The sequence below is a fragment of the Oryza sativa genome, chromosome 7, assembly GCF_034140825.1.
Source record: "Oryza sativa Japonica Group chromosome 7, ASM3414082v1".
NCBI lineage: Eukaryota > Viridiplantae > Streptophyta > Magnoliopsida > Poales > Poaceae > Oryza > Oryza sativa.
This window is the reverse complement of record NC_089041.1, coordinates 4160865-4174519: the sequence shown is the minus strand read 5'-3', so window position 1 is coordinate 4174519 and position 13655 is coordinate 4160865. Positions and strand designations below refer to the sequence as shown.

The 13655-nt window shown below is 42.7% G+C and overlaps 2 long non-coding RNA genes across 2 annotated transcripts; both read left to right on the top strand.

The window, feature by feature from the left end:
• Window positions 1-458: 458 nt before the first annotated feature.
• Window positions 459-4843, top strand: LOC112939549 (uncharacterized). Its single transcript, XR_003243251.2, has 2 exons — window positions 459-627; window positions 4088-4843. It is a non-coding gene; the product is annotated as an uncharacterized lncRNA (long non-coding RNA).
• On the top strand, window positions 1457-2887 carry LOC136357356 (uncharacterized). Its single transcript, XR_010742667.1, has 2 exons — window positions 1457-1719; window positions 2408-2887. It is a non-coding gene; the product is annotated as an uncharacterized lncRNA (long non-coding RNA).
• Window positions 4844-13655: the final 8812 nt, after the last annotated feature.

Genomic DNA, 13655 nt, shown 5'->3' with positions numbered 1-13655 from the left:
GTGACAAGCTAATCCTCAGCCATTCCAACGACGTTACAATTATCCAGGAGTGAGGTGTGATTTTGAAAAAATTGCTGAGGTGGCAAGCTAATCCTCAGCCATTCCCACACGTTTAATAAATCAATAGTTGACGTGCCGATCGAACAACGCATTTGCTTTGAGCTGGCAGGAGTAGCAACCATACCGCCCGCGCTGGCCGGACCGGCCGTACGCACCGCCACCGGCTCCGGCTCATGCGCGGTTCCGCTCTCTGGTCTGGTCTCGAGTCTCGACAGCGACCCGAACGGTCAACCACTTCCACGCCAAGTCGAAATCACCCCCCACCCGCACCATCCTCACCGTCCGTCCGCGCCGTGCACGCTCCCAGATCATCCTCACCGTCCGCGTGGGCCCCACCCCCCACCCCAACCCGTGCCGCACTCCTTCCTTTTCCCCGACAAGCCTTCCGCCTCTCTCCCGTCTCCTCCCCACTTCCCTTCCACCGTGGTCTCCTCCTCCTCCTCCTCTCCACCCGCATCCGTGGCTCCGGTTGCGCTGCTCGGGAGCCCTCGCGGCTTTCTAGGAGGTCGCTGGAGCGGCCGATTAGAGGGGCCAGCGCCGGCGGCGTCGGATTCGGCGCCTCTTCCGGTGATTCCCCTCTCCCCTTCCCCTTGTTTATCGCTTTTCCGTGCCGTTGCCCGGGTGCGAAGGCTTCTGGGAACTTTTACTGCTGTGTTCGTGCTGCTTCGTTTGTTTCGGATAGTTTCGTAGTCTCATTCTCTGCTGTTTCGTCCAGCGCCGTGTCGGTGCGCTTGCGCTGCGGTATGGTCCCCGCGGCCTGGTTAGGGTTTGGTGTCGAGGTGGTCGGGGGAGTCTTAGGGAAGGCGGCATTGTTGTATGGAAAACTGGGGGTTCGGCGATGAATCCGGATCGAGCGCCCGTTAGAGTTTATGCGAGCTTGGTGCTTCGTTTTGGCGAATTTTTGGGCCGTTTTTGATTGAAGCCAAAACGTGACCCTACCAAAATTTTGTTAAGTTTAATAGTAAATGTGCTAGTTTGGATTGAAGCCAAATAATTGGTAATTCCCACGCTCAATTTGGCTATATTCTAGAATCTTCTTCACTCATACTAAATTTTGGTTTTATATTGGTATTAAACCAAACATATACTAGCTAACTTTGTCTACCAAAAAATTGGTAGTGCCTAGATTTTGGTAATTGGTAATTGGTAGGGTAGAGAACCAAATAGGCCTTTGTTCCGCTGTATTTATTCTGTCAGTAAGAGAAACTTGCAACCTTTGTTTTGCTTTCTTGTGTTTGGGTGTAACTGTAATTCCATTTTTATTTTTTTTTTGGGAGGAAAGAGACAGGGAGAACTCCAAGCTCATCCATTTTACTACTCCCTCCGTCCCACCCACAATATAAGGGATTTTAAGTTTTGGCTTGCAACGTTTGACCACTCGTCTTATTCAAACTTTTTTTGCAAATATAAAAAACGAAAAATTATGCTTAAAGTACTGTGAATAATAAAGTAAGTCACAAATAAAATAAATAATAATTTCAAAAAAAAATTGAATAAGACGAGTGGTCAAACGTTGCAAGTAAAAACTTAAAATTCCTTATACTATAGGACGGAGGGAGTAGCATTCACTTCCCTCCGTCCTTACGTCTGCGGATTACGCACGTGAGAACTGCGGGGGAATCACCGGCGTCCGGCGTAAGCCTAACCTCCTGCCGTGAGGTGATTTTATTTCGTTCAAGTTTAAATACTTTTATATTTAAATTTTTTTTATATTATTACATTGAATATATGTACGCACTCTGATGGAGAAACTATCTTTGATCGGTCGGTCAAAATCCACAATAGTCAGGTTGCAATAAAAAACTGCTGGTTAAGTTTAGAGCTATTTATTTTAAGTAAATTTCACAAAACTACAGGTATTTTTCACAATTTATCACAAAAATACATATTTAAGATCTTGTTTTATTAAACTATAGATTTAGTGTCTACTTTATCACAAAACTACAGGTACTTTATATAATCTATCACAAAACTACATATTTAAGAATTTATTTCACAAAACTATAGATTTAGTGTATTCGTCTATCCCAGAACTACACATTTAGTGTCTTCTTTTATCACAAAACTATAGGTTTAGTGTCTCCATTATCACAAAACTACAGGTTTTAACAACGCTAAAACATATAGTTTTGTGATAAATGAAGATATTAAATATGTAGTTTTGTGATATATTGTGCAAAGTGCCTGTAGTTTTGTGATAAACGTAGACACTAAATCTATAGTTTTCTTAAACAAGCTTTTAAATATGTAGTTTTGTGATAGATCGTACAAACTATATGTAGTTTTATGAAATTTACTCTTTTTTTTATCTTTAGTCTCGGTTGGTGTTAAAAGATCTTTATTACAGCAATCGAGACTAAAGATCTATTTCTAGTCCCGGTTGGTAACATCAACCGAAACAAAAGATCGGCATGCGCGGCGAAGAGTACAAGGCATGTGCAAGATCGAGGAGGAGACGGGTGGCCTTATCTCTTCCTCTCTAACCTTATCTCTTCCTCTTCCTTCTCTCCTTTTAACTCCTCTCCTCCTTTCCCTCCCCCATCATCCCCACTATGATGGATGAGCCGGGCGGCCGGGCAGCGCGGAGGGCCGGGCGGCCGGAGGCCTCGCGGCGGCGGGCGGCGTGGGAGCAGGCTTTTTTTTCTTTTTTTTAGAATTTATGATTCGGATCTGTGTATTTGATTTGTGTGTGATGTGAATATGTGATGTATTGTGATGAATTTTGTAGAAGTTGTGATGTAATTTTTTTTAAGATTTTGTGATGTATTTGGATATGGCCGATTTGGGGATTTGAGGATTTGGGGATAATTTATTTGGGATTTTGGGATGGGGATGGAGTGAAATTAATATATTAAAAACACAATGAAGAAAAGAAAAAAAATAATATATCAACTGGATCTAGCTAGCCTAGCTCTATCTTTAGTAACAATAAATGGATTTTTACTCCTGGTTAATTCACTCGGGACTAAAGATAGTATTCTTTAGTCCTGAATTCGTAGTGGAAAGTTTTCCAACCGAGACTACAAAGGGTTACGAACCGTGACTAAAATTCCAATCGAGACTACGAAGGGTTACGAACCGGGACTAAAAAGCACTTCTCCACCAGTGGAACACTCTCTCTGTCAAAAAAAAAAAAAAGAGACAACCCTATGTCCATATTTAATGTACTAGGAGGGGGTGAGGGGGTGTTTTTTTTTTTTAAAGGACGGAGGGAGTTACTGTTAGCACTTGCTAGTTACTGTTAGCACCTGCGCGTGTAATATTTGCAGAGCACACATAAATGTGTTGTTCTCACGTGCGTAATCCGCGGACGTAAGGCGTATTAGATTTTTACACGGTATCTAACATCATTTATTAATTCCTACAAAACTGATATTATGTTAAAATACATTGAAATAGTTCTATTCCGATTCTATAGTTTTTAACATGCGGAAATGTAGTACTCATTTAAGTAGTACTAGTAGTCAACATTTTAATCTATAATACTCCATCCGTTTCTAAATATTTGACGCCGTTGACTTTTTTATTAAAAAAAATTAAGTTATTATTAATTCTTTTCCTATCATTTGATTCATTGTTAAATATACTTATATGTATACATATAGTTTTTCATATTTCATAAAAGTTTTTAATAAGACGAACGATCAAATATGTGCTAAAAGCCTAAAAGTCAACGATTTTGGCCGAAATTTTCGTTTTTCTCAAATTTTAAAATATTTGACTAAAATATAGTTTTTCATATTTCATAAAAGTTTTTGAATAAGACGAACGGTCAAATATATGCTAAAAGCCTAAAAGCCAATATCTCGGCCGAAATTTTCGGTTTTCTCAATTTTTTGTGAATTTAGTCAAAATTTGGTCAAGTTCAATTAAATTGTCCAAATTTCAGAAAATTTCGGCCTAAAAATGGGTGAAAATTTCGCCGAAATCGAAATTGGAAACCCTGGCTAGGGGATGTACTGATTAATCGCAATATTTTTTTTTTCAAAATTTAGTTATCAGCAACATTAATTTGAAATACCTACAGGGCAACAGACTCCCGCTTCAGTTAAAGAGTGATGGCTGAAACCAAGATCCATGCAAACAAGCAAGCATAAGTTGCCATGACGAAATGCATCAAAACAGACATCAGAAATGAGCAAACGGCACAACGCAATACTGCCGGTAACTGTGTTAAAACGTCATCCTCCAACACCGCAGAAGCTCCCGGGCATGCATCTGTCACTATTCCGTCCAATGTTGGCGAGAACACTATGGCTGACAATAATGGTGTTAGACAGGAATTGTCAGACAAGGAATCCGACACCAGAAGGTTACCTCTGCTGCTGCGGGAATGCTCTCTCATTTCTTGAAAGGCGTGTTCAATCACCACCAAGAAGGTTACTATATTATTCTTTTTCTATTTCTCCTGTTGGGGTTGATTCTGGCATCCACTGCAACATGGCTCGCTCGTAAGCACTTCGCCCAGGCAGTTGCCCTTCTTGCACTTGTTTCACAGGTTCTTGTGGCTGGTTTGATCGCGTCCACATTTTCATAACAAAGGCTGAAGGACTCTGCGATTTGCTCATTCATTTAGGGGTAGAATTGTGGTATATGACATCATTTACCACGCATGTCTCCACAAATACGATGGTGTGCATACTTTAGTTGGTACAAAGGGTATGATCGAGTTATACTTCCAATGTAAAAAAAAAAAGAGAGGGATAGAATAGTATATTATAAAATTTACTTGCTGTGATACTAAAATATTGATTAATAAAATGTTGCTATCAGTTTGTCCCAATGATCTGCTTGGCAATTTCAGTAATGCATTGTTCTCAGTTCTCAGTACTAAGTATCCCAATTTATAGGATGCTCTTATTTTTGGAAAAAATAAACTCGGTAGTTTTAACTAATAATTACTTAAGCGATATCTACATCATTTGATTTGTATTTAAAAATATTTTGAGGTGATATTTTATAGTCGTTGATGACATGATATGAAATAAAGTAATGGTTAAAATATATCATAAAAGATCGTGTAAAAATATAAAAGCCTTGTAATTTAGGACAGAGGGAGTACTGACGTGTAAGTGTAAGACAAATTTATTTTGTTAAAAATCTATCAAATTGAAGTCAAATTTGTCAATTTGATTCAAATTTATCAAATTGAAACCAAATATATTAAACTTGTATCAAATGTGAAAGATATGTCAAAAGGTTTGAATATATGCATGTTTTGATGTAACAGGGCCAATAAAAAAGCAAGGGTAAAAGGGACTATTTGCTCCTTAGTTAACACTGTTAACTCCTCTTAACGGAATATGGCTAGCCTTTATCTTCGATTTTGGAAAATAGGGTCAAATAAGCAAACTATAAAAAGTAGGGTCAGATTAGTGGGTCAGATTAGTGTTAGACTCCAAAACATGGTCAAATAAGCAATTTCCCCGGAAAAAAATGTTGCCTGCAACGCTTTGTACATACAATCAGATGTTTACATGAACAAATTTTAACTATCACTAGAACATAGGCATATTAGGCTGCGTACGTTCGAGTGTGCACATGTTTATCCTGCTAAAGTGCTAATCAACTTCTACCGTGTTCTTTTTATACCAAATGGATGAATAATTCAGGGTAGTTATTCAATTGTACAAATGAATTGATTAACTAATAATAAAAAAATTGAACATAAATTTATAATAATATTCTAAGAAATTTATTTATAGAATTTTTATCAATAAAAATCACATATTTAGGAGTTTAGAAAACATGGACAATATTCATCCGATATTTAATACAAGCCAAAAAAAAAGAAAAAAGAACACCATATCAAACAAAATTTCAATGACCATATATATATACCATCATCCATAACAGTTTGCATATACCATCATCCATAACCGAACGCACTCTTAGAGTTATAAACAACTAAGGTATACAGCATTAAATAAAGAAAAAACTAGTTCAATAATTTTTTTAGATGTATAAGATACTAGTGCCTTCCAACGGATAGCAGACAGATCGCAATGTTCCCAGAAATACTACTCAGATAGACATAGTACGCATATCATCTATCAATTTAATCAAATGAGATTAAGAAGGGAGTTTTTTTTTTTGATCTCATGTGAAAACCCTTTTTGTTTTATTATAAGCTTTAAGTTAGCATTGCAATCTGAAGTCCAAAACAATAACCTTACCAAAACTATGCACGAGAGATTGTTTATTCTTTGGACCCAAACCACACATCATAATCAAATTAGTACTGTCACAAGATGGTTAGTATTATATAGAAGATTCGAACAGTGGCAGGGTAAATAGTAAAATAGCTTTAGAAACAGGTTCCAAATAGTCTACGGATCGACATAATTATATTCATTTGCATTTGCATGTGTACGAAAGAAAAACTTGTACATCTCAAGCGTCAACACTACACAAAAGGCAAAAGGGGCCAACGTCAATACCCTGAGGCACGAGGTGGGGCCACGAGGTTGGATGGCCCACATGTCGGTGACGGTGAGTGGATTACCCTGAGGCACTAGTACTACGAGTACTACTTACTGCTACTGCTACCGGTGAGACTAACCCCCTCAAAACGCAATAAATAGCGCTGAGAGTACGGCAGAGACGCTCAGAGTACTCCCCCACGTAGTCGTCTACGGAGTACTCTTCACTTACGGGGGAATCGTCGGCGTAAGCCTAACGCCCTAACCCTGCCGAGCTGACTTTATTGTGTTTAAGTTTAACTACTTTTATATTTAAATTTTATAACTATTTATTAATTACAAATTTATTTATTTATTACATTTATTAATACATGCACATATATACATGCCTAGCTAGCCAACTGCGTGCGTAGTCCTAATCTCACTTAGATTTTTACACGACATATAACATCATACTGTAATCACCGACTAATATATTATCGATAATTTACATATATACTTAACTTCATACAAATCTAACGATACTACTACATACGTGGCACTAAATAAAATACACACTCTCTCATTTTTTTTAGAATACTATAAAATAAACTATGGCCACTACTCCACTAGTTATTACTAGTAGTAGTTACTTAACCTATTTTATTAATTCCTACAAAACTGATATATTATATTAAAATACATTGAAGTAATTATTCTATTCCGATTCTAGTCTTGTAGTATTTCAAAAAGTTTACAAAATGTCGTCAGCTGATATTTTTAAGTTAAAAATGTAGTATAATGTTAGAACTTGAAAATTGTATTTTGGGACGGTTAGTATCAGACCTGACACTGACAAATATATACTGTATCTCTTTAATCCAACGATTCATTGATCTCCTCCATTCTCAAGGTCTTAGCTAGGGAAGTAATTTTGTCCCTTAGCTATTCAACTCAATACATTTGTCAGTTCTTCCCCAGCAGTGAGCCGACGGCCGAGCTCCACGAACAAGCAGCTACGGACGGCGGCGGCAGCGCCTCCTCCGGCGAGGTAGCGGGATTGGCGGATCCGGGTAAGGCCTTGTTCGATTTGAATGGAATTGAAAAGGATTGGAGATGATTGAATGTGAATAATTCCACACCATGATAGGTGTGGAATAAATCCCCTCCAATCCCTCCCTCGTGAGGATTAACCGAACAAGGCATGGGAGGGTAGGGGCGAGGAGAACCAGTCACATGCACTGGGATTAGAGGGGGATCGATGGCGACGAGGCGGCGGCGGTGTTGGTTTGCAGGGACAAGAAAAATAGAGTGGTTAGACTTAGAATTAACTTAGAAGACGGCATGGGAGGAGATCGAGGTGGTGTGGGGGATCAAGCAGGGGCGAAGCTAAGTAGTGTTATGGGGGTTCCTAGGCACCCGGCTGCAAAAGAAAAATTAGTGCTTAATACCCCTTTGTAACCATATGTGCACCCCCCTCAGCTAAGCTTGGTGTACCCCCACGCTAGAAATCAGGCCATTGAAGCACGAACGGTACAACCACAACCACGATAGGAGCCCAATTCAGTCCTGCTTGCCGCATCACCGTGAGGACGTACGCACACGCACGCCTCTTCTCTTTCTTTTTTTCTTTTTGGCGACTCGCTCTTCCTCTTTGTCCCTACCAGTGCCGACGCCTCTTGCCGCTAATGCCACAATTAATCCTCGCCTCTTACCGCCAATGCCACAATTAATCCTGGATAACTAATCGACGCCTCAGCAAGATGATGGGATGTCACCGAGGCTGGGCACAGGCAATTCCTTGCCTCCTCTATCTTATGTTCTTTTTACTAATTCTTTACCAGTCAATGCATTCATTCGAATAGCTCCTTCACTTTTCAATTACGCGATAATAGCTCTGTTTTTTTCCAGATCGAATGGTTATGGTTAGTGCAGTTTTTATCTTTGCTTCTTTGTTAGTGCACTCCACTGTTATCGCTGATGATAACAACACGCAAAAATATTATAATTTACTATAATATTGCTTTAAAAAATATATAAACTACTCTCTCTGTTCAAAAATATAAGAAGTTTTAAAGTTGGACACGATTATTAAAAAAGTTCAGATGAGTAGTAAATGTAGGTAGGAAAAGTGATTGGTTGATAAAAGAATATTGATGGATAAATTGTTATATATCTTGCGATAAATTCTAAAGGCTAAAAATTGTTATATTCTCCCCCCCCCCATTCTTCTCTAGCTCCGCCCCTGGGATCAAGCACCATGGAGAAGAAACATGGCTTCCGCGTTGGATCGAGCACGACAGGAGAGGGAAGAAGAACATGCGATGATCGGTTGAGGGGCGTTGGATGCAAATCCAATGGCTGCTAGCTGTCCGGAAGCCCGGGTCTTCCAAAGCTGAGGTTTTTCTATTCTCCATTGGGCCAAAAAAAAATAAGGAGGAGAGATTCTTTTTTTAATCAATGGCGCAAACCCTTTTTGTTAAAAGAAAAATGGCTCAAGGGATTCATTCCCTTTCCTTTTCTTCCCTCTTCATGCATACTATGCCACACGGATGGTTTTGGTGTTCACTTCCTACTATGGTACTATAAGAAATGGGTTTAGTCACTAGAATCTGAGCAATTTAATTAGTTTTTTTTAAATGCTTTCATTGTGTGTGTTCTGACCTAATACCTCCGTTTCAGATTATAAAACTTTCTAGTATTGCCCACATTCATATATATATATTAATGAATCTAGGCACACATGAATGTCTAGATTCATTAACATATATATGAATGTGGGTAATGCTAGAAAGTCTTATAATATGAAACGGAGGAAATATCTAACAAAATTTGATCATACCTCCTAGGGGACCGATCGATTAATCATAGTGGCGGATCCAGAAAATTGATTCATTGGTGTCATAATGTGTCTATTAGTATCATAGTATGCTAATTATACTTATATCATGGTGTTATAATATATGGATAAACAGTTTTTGCTATAGATTTTATCAAAAGTCCTTGCTGTCGCCTGACACCGACCATTACATTGTAGATCCACCCCTGATTAATCACAATATATTATTCTTTTCAAAAAAAAATTACATTTGGAAGTACCAATTAGTCGTAATCAAACAACACCCTGCATCCTCAGCAACATTTGGTCTTGTTTTGCATTACCTACAGGGCAACAGACTCCTACTTCAGTTAAAGAGTGATGGCTGAAACCAAGATAATCCATGCAACCAAGCAAGCAGAAGTTGCCGTGACGAAATTCATCGAATCAGACATCAGAAATGAGCAAACATCACAACGCAATATTGCCGGTAACAGTGTTAAAACGTCATCCTCCAACACCATCGAAGCTCCCGGGCATGTGGTTGTCACTAATTCGTCCGATGCTGGACAGGACACTATGGTTAACAATAATGTTGCCGGTAACTATGTTTTACTGCCATTATCCAACAGAACTGAAGCTCCCAGGCATGTGATTGTCACCATTTCGCTCGATGCTGGCCAGAACACAGTGGTTGACGACAATGGTGTTAGACAGGGATTAACAGACGAGGAATCCGATACTAAAACGAAGCTGTTGGAAAGAGGTGTTCTGACTGCTGCCTCTGCTACTGCAGCAATGCTCTCTCCTTTCCTGAGAGGAGTGTTCAATCACCACCAAGAAGGTTACTATATTATTCCTGTTCTATTTCTAGTGTTGGGGTTGATTCTGGCATCCACTGCCACATGGCTCGCTCGTAGGCACTCCGCCAAGGTCAGGGGCGGATCTACAGTTATAAGACCGGTGTCAGGCGACACCGACGACTTTTAACAAAACCTATAGCGAAACTGTTTATTCATATGCTACAACACCATAATCTAAGTATAATTAGCATACTATGACACCAATAGATGTGTTCTGACACTAACGAATCGATTTTCTAGATCCGCCACTGGCCAAGGTGGTTGTCCTTCTTGCCCTAGTTCCACAGGTTCTTGTGGCTGGTGTGATTACCTCTACATGGTCTTGACGAAGGCCTTGGCCATGACTCTTGCGGAACTTTGGAAGCATCATTGATAGATGGTGGAATCGTGAGTGCATAGATAGGGTCCAGGGTTACAATTATACATGTGTATCTGTGTGTAGGTGATTCAGATGGCCTCCTTGGTTCTTCCCGACGTATCTGTGTGTTGGTGAGATGTTTTTTTTTTCCTTTGAGAAATGAAATATATTCTTTTAGAGGTATTGTACTTAATTAATTTGTCCGCAAAATTGAAGAGCGGACGTTTCCTTTAGATAGGCCCAAATGCCAGCCCAAGCACGTGTTTGGGGCCGTATCCAAATTCCAATACGAAAAAGTACACCGAAGGTCCCTCAACTTGTCATCGGGATAAAAAAGGTTCTCGAACCGCAAAACCAGAAATACGAATACGAGATTCCTTACCTATACAAAACCTGGGTTTTGACGCCGGTTTTGGTTTATGTGGCGGCTGAGTTAGCGTGGGACCCACATGGTCCCCATATGTCAGGTGTCCACCTCACCCTATCTCTTTCCCCTTTCTCTTTCCTTCCTGATCTCTCTCTAGCGGATGAGGAGCGGCGTCGGCGGCCGGCAGGCGAGCGCGCGGCGGCCGGCGGATGGGGAGCGGCGGCCAGTAGGCGGTGGTGGCGGAGGCGGAGGTTGTGGAGGTGGCAGCCCCCTAGCGGCGGGTATGGTGGTCGTCGGCGTTGGCGTGCCCCGCGCCCGCTCATCCCAACGGATCCTCTCCTCCTCGTCGGCGTCGTCGTCCCCCTCTTTCCCGCCGGATCCCGCCGTGGCGCGGTGGCCGGCGTCCTCCTCCTCCGCCGCCGCCGCATCGACGGTGCGTCCAGGGAGCGCCCGGCGCCGTGGAGTTCCTCGTGTCCGTCGTCAAGGAGCGCGCCTCCGTGGGCGTGGACGACGCAACGTCGGCCAAGCCACTGGGTTCTTCCCAGGAAGAGATGACGTGCGGCGTGCATGATCCCGCGAAGGCGAGCTCTGAGCATCCTCCGGCGTGCATGATCCAGATAATCAGACAAGCCATTCCATGTGTTGGAAAAGAAAAACATAATATCTTGACCCTGCTAATTCCATCTAGCTGGATCAATCATTTGTCCTGTTTATTCATGCGAACTCGATCCTCAACAAACGTGCAGAAATAACCGCTAAAGATCCTAACAGATCTGTCTGACCAAGTAGCTGTCGCTTTTGAGAAAGTTCAGTACATCACAAACGCAAGTTTGGCCTGTGCTACTGCTTCAGATTTCTCAATGAAGGAGAGATCAGGCTGCAATGCATCAAGAGAATTCAGATGCACACATGCAATGGTTGATCACTGCATTAATCAACCGGTCATTCCTCCTGAAATGGCACATGGTGATGAGATTCAGCAGCACACATCATCGTCAGTTGATTTCTGGGTCAAAATGGGCACCGTGGAGGAGTTTTCTTCGATCTGAACATCCTTTTTTTTCTCCTCGTTTGACATTGCTGCAGTGTCTCGCCGGACGAGGCGGCTCTGAGCATCCTGCATTCGCTTAAGCTCTCCGAGGAGAGCTTCAAGAGGGTCTTGGAGGGCAGCGGCGGTGAAGATTTCTTGGAAACCTTGGCGTGCGTGCTGCGGCGGCCGAGCTACCTCTCGCGGATGCAGGGAATCCACCTGTTGAAATCGGCGCTCCCGGCTATGCCCCCGCGCGGCTGACATCGGTGAGCGCCGTGCTGGTCGACGTTGTGGTGGGGGTGGTGGCGGAGAAGGATAAAATTATAGCGAGGGCTAAATCAAAATGGCCAAGAGCAACTATGAGAGATTTAGGGTTGGGTTAGGACTTTTTGGCCTTCTTAGCCTTTTGGGTCTTCTAACAACCTCAAAAAAGGGCCTGTTCACTTTGATGCCATTTTCAACATTACCAAATTTTGTTAATGTTGCCAAAAAAGTGGCTACATTTAGTTTACTGTCAAATTTTAGTAACTATATAAGAAATCATGCCAAAATTTTAGCAAGTTACCAAAATTTGGTAAGTTTTTTTTTTGCATCAAAGTGAACATGCCCAAAGTCTATATTAGCCTCTCATCTATAAATATATGGATTAGAATTTTAGGGTGGGTATAATGGAGGCTCTAATGGTATTTTAGGGGGACCCCCCCCTCCCCCCCACGCTGTCTCCGCCCCTGCGGACAGGCCGTCGGCGAAGGCGGTCAAGGTGGCGCTCCACGTGCTCTGCCGGCTTTGCCCTTGGAGCCGAAACCGCGTCAAGGCGGTCGACGTCGGCGCCGTGTCGGCGCTCGTGCACCTCCTCCTCAACGAGGGCTGCGGCGGCGACAGGCGCGCCTGCGAGCTCGCCGTCATGGCTATCGACCACATCTGCGGTTGCGCGGAGGGGCACTTGGCACTGGTGGCGCACCCGACGGGGCTCGCGGCGGTGGCGTGCGCGGCGACGCGGCTGTCCACCGCGGGCACCGAGAGCGCTATGCGCGCGCTGCACGTCGTGGCGACGCACACGGCGACGTCGGCGGTGCTGCAGGAGATGCTGGCCGTCGGCGTGGGGGCGAGGCTGTTCTTCCTGGTGCAAGTCGGCGCCTCCGGCAAGCGGACGAGGGCGAGGTGGACCACGAGACGGTCCAGGAGCTGCCGTCGCCGGCCGCACCATCCTTCGGCCGCGCGCGCCGCCGTGGGTGCCCTAGCGCTGGTATCCCCATGCCCTGCGAGTGTGAGAGCAGAGAGCGAGGAAGGAAGGAGAGAAACAGAGAAAGAAAAAGGGAAAAGAGATAGGGTGAGGTGGACACCTGACATGTAGGGTTCACGTGGGTCTCACGCTGACTCAGCCACCACGTAGATCAAAACCGGGGTCAAAACCACCGAAGGATCTCGGGTGACCGATTTTATATAGTTAAGGGACCTCGTATGTCTGGTTTTGGGGTTCGAGGATGTTTTTTATCAGATGACAAGTTGAGGGACCTTCAGTGTACTTTTTCCATTCCAATACGTAACTGGGCTACTCGGGCCAGATGGGCTAATAATAAATCTGCAATGGAATAGGTCTATTTTTGCCTCCCTCAACTCTTGCCCCTAATTGAATCGTGTATCTCAACCGTGATACTGGGTATAAAGCCTCCTCCATTATCCAAAAACAGCTTAGGAACTTAATTTGCTCCAGTTTTCGTAGATGAAGAGAGCGTATATGTGATATTGAGATTCAAC